Source organism: Apium graveolens, chromosome 11 (genome assembly GCF_009905375.1).
Source record: "Apium graveolens cultivar Ventura chromosome 11, ASM990537v1, whole genome shotgun sequence".
Lineage (NCBI taxonomy): Eukaryota > Viridiplantae > Streptophyta > Magnoliopsida > Apiales > Apiaceae > Apium > Apium graveolens.
In genome coordinates this window covers 184,681,309-184,692,085 of record NC_133657.1, presented here as the reverse complement: position 1 = coordinate 184,692,085, position 10,777 = coordinate 184,681,309, and the positions used below count along the sequence as shown (strand labels likewise).

The 10,777-nt window shown below is 34.9% G+C and overlaps 1 pseudogene; it reads right to left on the bottom strand.

Annotated features, from left to right (window-relative positions):
- Nucleotides 1-5,221: 5,221 nt before the first annotated feature.
- LOC141696248 (uncharacterized) lies at nucleotides 5,222-7,913 on the bottom strand (annotated as a pseudogene).
- Nucleotides 7,914-10,777: the final 2,864 nt, after the last annotated feature.

Here is a 10,777-nt window from a genome sequence, read left to right as displayed (position 1 = left end):
CTGCTTTGCTCGATCAGCACCCTGATAGAGCGTCTTGATTGCCTCCCAGGCATCCTTTGCCGTCTCTTTTTCTGCAAGTGACAGCAGGGTTTCTTCAGGGATTCCCTGATAAATCATGACCAACGCCACCTTGTCCGTCTTGTCGTCCAACGGAGTTTTGGTGTCCTTCTGTTCGATGGCACACCATACCCCTTGTGCTTTGATAAACACCTTCATCTTGAGAGCCCAAGCCGTGTAATTGCTCTTGGTAAGCATTGGGTAACTCAATCCTATGGATCCACTCTTCCCTTTGACGACTTCCTTGTTAGCTTCCATCTTCGGTTATCTTTCACGTCCGCCCAGAACTTCCCTGCTCTGATACCAAGTGTAGGGTGTATTCTATATAATACTACCTATCAATTGTTTAAGAGACAGAGAAAGCATTCACTAATATGCCTGCAAAAAGACTTAGTTTTTATTCCCAGAAAACAGAACAAATAAAAGAACTACAAGCCACAAACAGATCCTGAAAAATAGGACACGACCCAACTACTTCCTATCCAAATGCTAACACTACTTTGATTTATTAACTTCTCCAAAAAAAAACGACCACAACCAGCTGACCAATTCTAGCACAAACTAGACGTTGCAAAAACAAGTACGAAAAATAAAAGCATGTTTGATATTACAATTTCAACAAAACTAAGGATGGAGTTGGTCTCGGTTATCCGATGTTGAGGTGAGGAAACTATACAGTGTGGGCAATGAAGATGAGGGTCTTCATGCGGCCCATGGAGTGTGGGCTTCTATTGAATTTAAGGATCCAAATGTAAAGTTGGAGGATATATTAGACAATACTACACTTGTTGCTATCTATCAGGGAATACCTGAGTATATACGTTTGTCCATTGCGGATAAAAATACGGTTGAGGAAGCATGGGAAGTGTTGAAAACTATAAGTATGGGGGCTGATCGAGTGAAGAAAGCAAAAGTGCAAACCTTAAAATCAAAATTTGTTTCTATGAAAATGAAAGATTCGGAGCCACTTGATGACTTTTGTATTAAATTGAATGGATTGGTTCCAAAGATTCGGGCTTAAGCAGAAACTATAGACGAAAGGTACGTAGAGAAGAAGTTTCTCAGGGATGTGCCATCAAAATTTCTGATTAATGTTTGGAGTCTAATTTAGCTCAAGCACAAGATGATGAGCCTGTACTACTGATGGTGGAGCATTGAGAAGAAAAAGTTCTGCTAAATGAGAAGAACGTGAACTCTAGGCTGGTGACATATGCTTAAAATAAACATTGTGGTTCAAATTTGTGGTACTTGGACAACGATGCAAGAAACCACATGAGTGGAGAAAGATCAAAGTTCAATGAGTTGGATGAAAAGATAACGATAAAGGTTCATTTTGGGGACGGCTAAACAGTTGATAGTCGAGGCAAAGGATCAGTTCTGGTTCAGTGCAAAAATTGTAAAGAGAAGATGTTTCATGAGGTATACTTTATCCCTAACTTGTGTAGTTATATTCTCATTTTAGGTTAATTATCCGATAAAGGTAATCATGTTTTCATGCATGGTGAATTTTTGTGGGTTTACAATAAAGATAAATGATTGTTAATGAAAGTTAAAAGGTCCTGCAATAAATTATATAAGATAATAATTGATACTATTGAGTCAAAAAATCTACTGCTGGAAGCAGATGAGGTGACTTGGCTTTGGTACTCACGTCTAGGCCATGTCAAATTTCAGGCTCTAAGATTAATATAGAGAAACAATATGGTTGAGGGATTGTCAAAGATTGTACAACCTAAGGAGCCGTGTTAAGGTTTCTTAATATCAAAACAGACCAGGAGGAGTTTTTCGGTACAATCGAGTTTTAAGGCTAAAACGGCACTTGAATTGGTTCATGGAGATTTATGTGGACCAGTCTCTCCGGAAACCTCAAGTGGTGGCAGGTATTTTCTTTTTCTAGTGGATGATTTCACCAGGGCTATGTGGGTATATTTATTAAAAATGAAGGTTGAGGCGTTGGAGTCTTTCAAGAGATTCAGAACAGAAGTTGAAAGAGATCCTACAACTATGGTGAGGTCACTACACACAGATAGAGGAAGTGAATTTTGTTCACATCAGTTCAATGAGTATTGCGAAAGTCTGGGATATATCGTCAATTTACAACTCCCTCACGCCACAGCAAAATGGCGTAGTAGAGAAAGCGAATAGGACTATGATTGCAATTATTAGAAGCTTTTTAAAAAACATCAATTTGCCTTTATTTTTATGGGGAGAGGCACTTAGGCACTCGATTTATATCCTGAATCGCTTTCCTACACGTGCATTATCTGATCAGACACCATATGAAGCTTGCACAGGGGTAAAACCAAATCTAGAGTATGTCAAGGTGTTTGGATGTGTGTGTCATATGAAAATTTTAGTTGTAGAGAAGACTAAATTAGATGATCGTAGCAGATTGGTTATAAAACTCGGGAAGGAACTAGGTTCCAAAGCTTATCGAGTGTACGACCCGGTATCAGAAAAGGTTCATGTCTCACGAGATGTTGTGTGTGACAAGAAATTGGCATGGGACTGGGAAAATCTGTAGGAGCAGAATACAGGACAAAATGGTGTTATTCACTACAAGAAATTTCAGTATTTCCAATGAAATATTCGATTGGTAAATCAAGAAAAACCGTTGGCAAGAGCACTTCCTAACAGAATAACAACCGAACTAGATGGTTAGTATAAACGCCGTTGGGAAGCATCTAGCTAAGGGATTAAAGGTCCGTAGCTAAGTTAGTAACAAAATACTAACAAACTAATAACGCACATCTTGTCATCAAAAATAACAAACTACCAACAAATAATTCGTCGTTAAATTTAGTAACAAACTTCTAACCGAATTTTGCTAACAAACTACTAAAGGATAATCTGTTGTTAAATTTAGTAACGAACTTCTAACAAAATTTTGATAGTAGATCTAGAAAGACAATGGTAAGTTTAAAAGTTTCTAACAAAAAAGTCCGACATCATTTCGTTATAATAAATCTGAAATCCGACGTAATTTCGTTGTTAAAGTTCTACATTTATGATGGCATTCTGTGGGTAAACATGCTTAAATGGTGCAAAGATTTCAATTTCCAGAATTGTTGACATTTCTATATCAATAAATATGCAATTAAATTAAAAATTAACAAAATCTAATTTGTTTCATATCATAACGCAGCACACTGTCCAAAATGGGGTAAGAGTTGCACTACACTCAAACCCAGTACACAAACACATTATATAGTAAGCTGTCTTAAATCCAAACGTAGTGGAATACTGGTCATAACTATAAAAATTAGTAGCACTATTAGTGTCCAACATTACCATTCACCATCAACGTACTAAACTAGTTACTTTAGTGGTCACCACCATTTTCACTATCCTCACCATCATTCTCACTATCTAAATCAGTGGCAGGGGTTTGAGCAAGTTGGGCAGATGTAACCTCCAGAATTTTGATTATTTTATCCTCCATTACTTTCATCTTATCCTTCATAATTTTTAGTTCTTCCTGCAACTTCTGATTTTCTGCATCGGCTGATGAACTGCTGGGAATTGTCTCCGGCTCATAAAACAGAGTTTGCGATGAACCAACGCCATACACTCTCTTTCTCTTGTTAACCCCTCCTGCTGCCTCAAGAAATATAGCATTTTTGTCAATTGGCTCTCCAACATTCCCATATAACTCACAAAGCTTCAGGAACATTTCCTGTACACACAAATAGTAGTTACCAACCAAATTTATAACATCAATCCCATAAAAGTTATTTCAACATCGACCAGTGACTACAAATATATGGGTACAAGTAACAACATCAACCAGTGACTACAAAATATATGACTACAAATATAAACATGAGACTAGAAGTAATAAAGAACAAACACTTCTGAAGGTCAATGCAATATCTGGCTGACATTAGCTTACTTTTTCAATTTTTTTTTTGTTGCAATAATTTTTCTCATCTGCTCAGAGCAGACTCTTCCATTTAATATGTACGTCGGACTAGACTTATTATGTTAGTTTAACTCTATTATAATTACGTATTTCTACTAGTAGCATCACTCCAGTAATTATTTAATGCTCTCGTATTTTTCGTGGAAGGGTGCTAGTCTTAGCTTGTTCAGAGATCATTGTTTATATGATTGATATTATTCCCCCTGATCTCTCATCCTTACCATAAACGCAGTGAGATTTCTATAATTTGTATGTTGTTTTCTTGAGTTTAAGTAGCAGATATAGATAGTTAGTATTCTACTGCTTGTCTTTTATTCCAACAATGTTGTAGTGTTACTAGCTTCTCTTTTGAAATACTAAACTCTAGGCATAGGACATACTACCCTTGAAGATAATTTCTAAATAATCACTTGGAAATGAATTCTAATGATAATGAATCATAATTGACAGTATTATAAATTATTTATACTATTAGTGATTTTATATCAGCATTCTCAACTCTACTAGTAAAGTATAATTCATAAAATTAGGAGAGCAGGCTAAAAAAGAAAATTTAAGTAACTTACATATGTTTGTTGACTTTTTTTATCAACCCATACCCTTTCTTCGTCAGAGTCCTCGCCATCCTCATAATCGTTGCCATTCTCACCATCTACATTCTTTTTTTTCTTCACAGATCTAGTGTGTGTCAATAAAAATACCTGGTCTGCAGTTGGCTCTCGATTGTACTTCATTTTCTATAAAATTATATTTATTGCAAACATTAGAGCAAGTGAGGAAAATAGTGAACATCACCATTTCATCCATAAATAGAGATAGAGAAACAGATAGATAATGAACACTATGTACCCCTACAGATATATATAAAAAAATGAATAAGCACATACACATAAAAGAGTTGCCAATTTTTTCATCTTCATTTGGTGTCATTCACAGCTCAATTGAGATTGTGTTCGGTGCCTTTTTACAGAAAAAAAAACCCTAGTTTGCTTGTGTTTCAGCCCCAATCCTCTGTTGTCCCTGTATTTATATTTTTCATAAAAAATACAATTAAAATATTGAACTCGATATATTGTGTCGCTTATACGAAATAACTTAAACTTACAATAATATAACAACATTTATAATATTTTTATTTATATCTATCTTTTAAATATATATATAGTATATATGTATATATATATTTAAAAATAATTAAATATATTTTTCTAAAAAAAGTGCATACTTTGATAGCTAAAAAAATTATTCGGAGGATTTAATATATTCATCTTCACAATTATCACTATCTTCGGTTTTTGAAGATCCATCATCTTCGGATTCATGTTCCATTTCTTCTTCCGGAGTTTCATCACCATCATCTAAATCTACTCCAATTCCGCTTTCATCATTTAGATGTGTGGGAATATCATCCGTACTAATATGATTTAGATGCGTAGGAATATTATCTTGAAACGGTTCTTGATTTGATGTTGGGGTTTGAGGAAGTTCAACAAGTGATCGAGCCTTTACTTTGCATGCAACTACCCAATCCATTCTGTCTCGTTTAAGACTTGGATAATTACAAAAGTAGACTTGCATGGCCTGCATTGCTAGTACAAATGATTCGTACACACGTAATGTCTTTTTTTATTAACCTCAACAATGTTATACCATGGATGAATTCTTGTTCCAACATTAGGTGTAGGATCGAACCATTCACACTTAAATAAAACTGTTTTCTTTGCTGGAAACCGTGGATACTCGACAATCAAAATCTCTTCAACTATTCCAAAGTAATCATTAAAAGTCTCGCTATAATTTGATCATTTGATACATACTCCACTTTTGAACGTTGACCTATCAGCCCCATATTCCCGTGTGTGAAATTTGTACCCATTCACGTAGTAAATTGGTACTGACTTTACCGAACGAAGAGGTCCAAATGAAATATCCCGAATATATTCATTTGAAACCAATGATAGATCTTGAGCCTGAAATTGTTAGTGGTGACTATTAGAATATAGAAAATATTTCACAGTTATGTAATATTAGTTATGAAAGTATCAACTAACTTACATAATTTTTGAACTACATCGCAAAATCACTTTCTAAGCACCGATCAACTTCAACACTACTTAGATGTGGATTATGTTCCCGAAGTTGATTTATGAATATCCTGATTAAACAAAAATAAAGTAATTAGATCACATGACATATTTTTTTTAATGGCGTGGACATACAAGTACGTAATAATTTCAATTAACTTACTCGGTATATGGTGCAACCTCAGGACAATTAAATAAGATATAATTGTGAGCTGTCATGTATTCTCGATCATCAAGATAACGTGTATTTACACTACCATGTGCACGTCCAGGATGAGAAAATATAGAAATGTTTCCCCCAAAACTCTCCTCACCTCCACTAGGATCGTTTCTGGGAACTATTCTATGTTTTGTTTGAACATGTTGCTTAAAATAGTGCAAGCAAAAAGTGGAAGCTTCCTCTACCAAAAAAGCATTGCATATTGATCCTTCAACCCGTGCTTTATTTTTCACATTATTCTTCAAGTGGCGTAAAAATATTTGAAATGGATACATCCAACGATACTGTACGGGACCTGTAATACGTTCTTCATAAGGCAAGTGCATTAAAAGATGTTCCATTGAGTCGAACAATACCGGTGAAAATATGCGCTCTAACTTGCAAAGTATGATAGGAATTTGTTCTTCAAGTCTACGCATATCACTTACCCTCAAAGTAGATGAAGTGAGATCTCTGAAGAAAAGTCTTAACTCTGTCACGACCTCCCAAACATTATTGGGAAGAAATTCTCGAAAATCAATCGAAAGAAGTCATTACATAAACACGTGATAATCATGACTTTTCATTCCAAAAAACTTGTATTTATTCATGTTAATGCAACACCCCATATTTGACACATATCCATCTGGAAATTTAAGATCTTTCAGCCATTCACATACTTTTGTTTTTTCCTTTTTATCCAAGCTATAACATGCTTTTGGATACTTTCGTGTCAATTGATTAAATGCTAACTCAGGTCTCCGATAAATCATTGCAATATCATTTCTTTCCTTGGAATTATCTTTGTTTTTACCTTCAATGGCCATGATGGTGTTGAAAATATTTTCAAAGACATTTTTCTCAACATGCATAACGTCAAGATTATGTCTAATAGACAATATCCTCCAATATGGTAAATCCCAAAAGATACTTCATTTTTTTCATCCACAATTGTAAGTTTTAATGACTTTAGCATTGTGCTCCTCACTTCCCAATTCAATAACTTTCAACAAACCAAGTGACTCAATTTCTTGAAACACATCTTCACCTGTTCGGACTGGTGGGGCAGATTCAGTCATTGTCTTTCCCTTTGTAAACCAGTTTTTATTCTTTCGAAATGGATGATTAGCAGGTAAAAACTTTCGATGATTATCAAACCATGTAGTATTTCCACCATGGGAAAAATTATATGAATCACGATCATGAGCACAATGAGGACAAGCTAAATGGCCAGCAGTTTTCCATCCAGACAACATTAAATAAGCAGGGAAGTCACTAACAGTCCACATCAATGTAACTCGCATACAGAATTTTGTTTTAAAGAATTATCCCATGTCTCTACGCCAACATCCCACAACATTTTCAACTCAGCAATCAATGGTTGAAGAAAAATATCTATCTTTTTCTTTGGATTTTTTGGGCCAGGCACAAATACAGACAGAAATAAGTATTGTTCTTTTAAACACATCCATGGAGGCAAATTATATGGAGTCACTATAATTGGCCAAGAAGAATATGATTTACCCGTTGCACCAAATGGTTAAAACCCATCAGCAGAAAGTCCCGGTCTAACATTTCTCATCTCTAAGGAAAATGAGGGATGTGCTCTATCAAACTGTTTCCACTCCTCCGAGTCTGAACAATGACGCATCACACCTTCTTCTTGATCATGTTCAGCATGTCATCTCATATGGGTTGCTCTCATAGACGAGGCATACAACCTTTGCAATCTCGGCGCTAATGGAAAATAGATCATCCTTCTAATAGGAACTTTCTTTCTCTCCTTCTTAGATCTATTATGTCTTGTTTTGTATCTCGCCTGTGAACAAAATTTACACGACTCCATGTTGACATCTTCACCCCAGTATATCATGCATCCATTAACACAACAATCAATCTGCTCAGAAGGAAGCCCCAATTCTTCCATATACTTCTTCGTGCTATAAAAGCTATCAAGAAACGTATTATCTTGAGGTAAGATACCTTTGAAGAATTGTGATGTCTGATCATAACATGTCTCTGACCAATGATGATCAGATTTCAAACTCAATATTTGAGCCATGGCAGACAACTGATAAGTTTCACAACCTTCATATAACTCTCTCTCAAATGACTTTTAATACAATTTTTGTGCCTCTGCATTTGGAATCTCCGGATCAAAACTTGGGCCCACAGCATCCATCACCATGTTGTACATTAGGTTGTCATCTCCTCGACCTTGGGTATTGGAGTAATGTGTGGATTATTGTTCTCCACTTTGTCTAGCAATATATGGCTCTCCATGTCGATCCCACACATAATAATCTCTTACAAACCCTTTCTTCAATAAGTGTAATTTTACCGTCTCCGCATTCCAGAATTTGCGATTCTCACACTTGAAACATGGATACTGAATATTTGTCCCATTCAGGGACTGTTCTCGAGAAATAACATATTGCATAAAATTTTCTAATCCATTTATAAAATCTCGAGTTAAAAATCCCCGACTATATTTTCGTTGATACATTCAGGCCCGATTATTATTCATATTAAATGTTATAGTAACCTGCAAAAAAATAGCAAATAATTATACGTAATTTTAAGAAAAACATAGCATACCATATTTCAACAAACAAACTTAATGTGTCGGTAATTAGCAAGATAAAAATGTAATATCAGAATAAAAATTATAATTTACCCTAATAAGAAAATAAGAAATTCCTAAATGAGCATGCTAATCGACATATACAGTATAATTCATCATACTTCATTTCATTATTTCCAACAACATATTCCGTTGGCGAGTTAAAATTTGGTTGGTAAAACATATTAGTAACAGAATGATCACAGAATTACTACCAGACATTGGTGTAAACTTTGTCCAGAGATTTGAAAGAGATTTACAAGCTAATAATTACAATGCACATATAGCAACATTAATAAAATTTGTAAATCGGCTACTCAAAAAACATAATACAAAACACAGTTTAATCTTGAAGTTAGAGAAAAAGACTGACCTTAATATATTGTAAATAAATCGTTCTTCAATCCTTAACTTAATTTGTTGAGAATATATATGGACAAGATCGGAGGTCGGAGGTGCCTTTCAGATGAGCTAAGCAAAAGAAAATGAATAAATTCTAACTAAATCTGAATATAATTTTTGGGACGTATGGTTGGTTAAGAAGGTAGGTGCCCGTATTAAATTTAGTTATTACATTTACTGAGGGAACGCTAACGGATATAAAGTTGACCGATCTAAATTTATAATAAATTAGTAACGGAATACTAACGGAATATAATTTTTCATTTTCGTTGGCAAAACGTTAAGCTTCTGTTATTATTTTGTTGCTGTTCTGTTACTAGTTCGTAGAGAAAATTCTGATTTTAATCCGTTAGCAATTCTTTTGGCAGATTTTGGCGGGTTTTTTTGGCGCATTTTGCCAAATAAAATTTTCGTTAATAAATATTTGTTGGTGTTCAGTTGGGATTCCGTTATTATTCGATTTGCTTTTTAAAATCTTAAATTTCGTTGGTAATCTGTTAGTAACTACCAACGGACTGTTATCCGTTATTAATTTTCGTTGGAATTATCCAGAATTCTTGTAGTGATTGTTGTGTATGGTTTTGATATGAATGACGTAGACAGAAGTAATGAAGACAGTGGTCAAGTCGAGCATAATATTGAGAACTTTAATAAAAATCAGGGAGAGATGTCTACTCCTATCTCAGCTCAAGGATCGAGTGGTGAAGAAAATAATTACTCTAAAGATGATAGTGAACCGCGAAAGTCAAGGAATACAAGTGAAATATATGTGAATATAGAAGAAGTGGAGACACTAGAGGAGCTTATGCTTATGGGGGTGGATGAGCCAATAAAATATGCTCAAGCATCCAAAAAGAGAGAGTGGAGACGATATATGAATCAAAAACTTGAGGTAATAAAAAGAAACGAGACATGGCAGTTGACAGAACTACCACCAGGAAGAAAAGCAATAGATTTGGAATGGGTATTTAAGTTTAAAAAGGACACCAAAGAAGGAATAATCAAATACAAGGAACGATTTGTTGTAAAGGGCTATGTTCGGAGATATGGAGTTGATTTTGAAGAAGTTTATACACTGACTTGTTTAAAAATAGTTCGACTACTCTTGGCTTTGTCAGTGAAAAATGGGTGGAAGGTGCATGACTTAGATTTCAAAGGCGAAAGATTTGAAGGAGGAAGTTTATGTGACGTGGCCAGAAGATTTTGAGAAGCCTTGGCAGGAGCAGTTAGTTTATAAACTTTCAAAGGCGTTATACAGAATCTTTCAAACCCCCAAAGCTTGGTACTCGAAGCTGAGCTGGTGTTTGGAAGTGTTAGGTCCCAATTTGTTTGTAGAAGGGGGGGTTGAATGCAAACAATACCGTTTAATCGAATAAAATGCGGAATAAAATTGTGAAACAAAATTCAAGTTAAATAAAACTTTTATTAAACTTGAAAGGTGTTACAACTACGGTATCGGTTACAAGGGATTAATCTCAAATCAATTATTA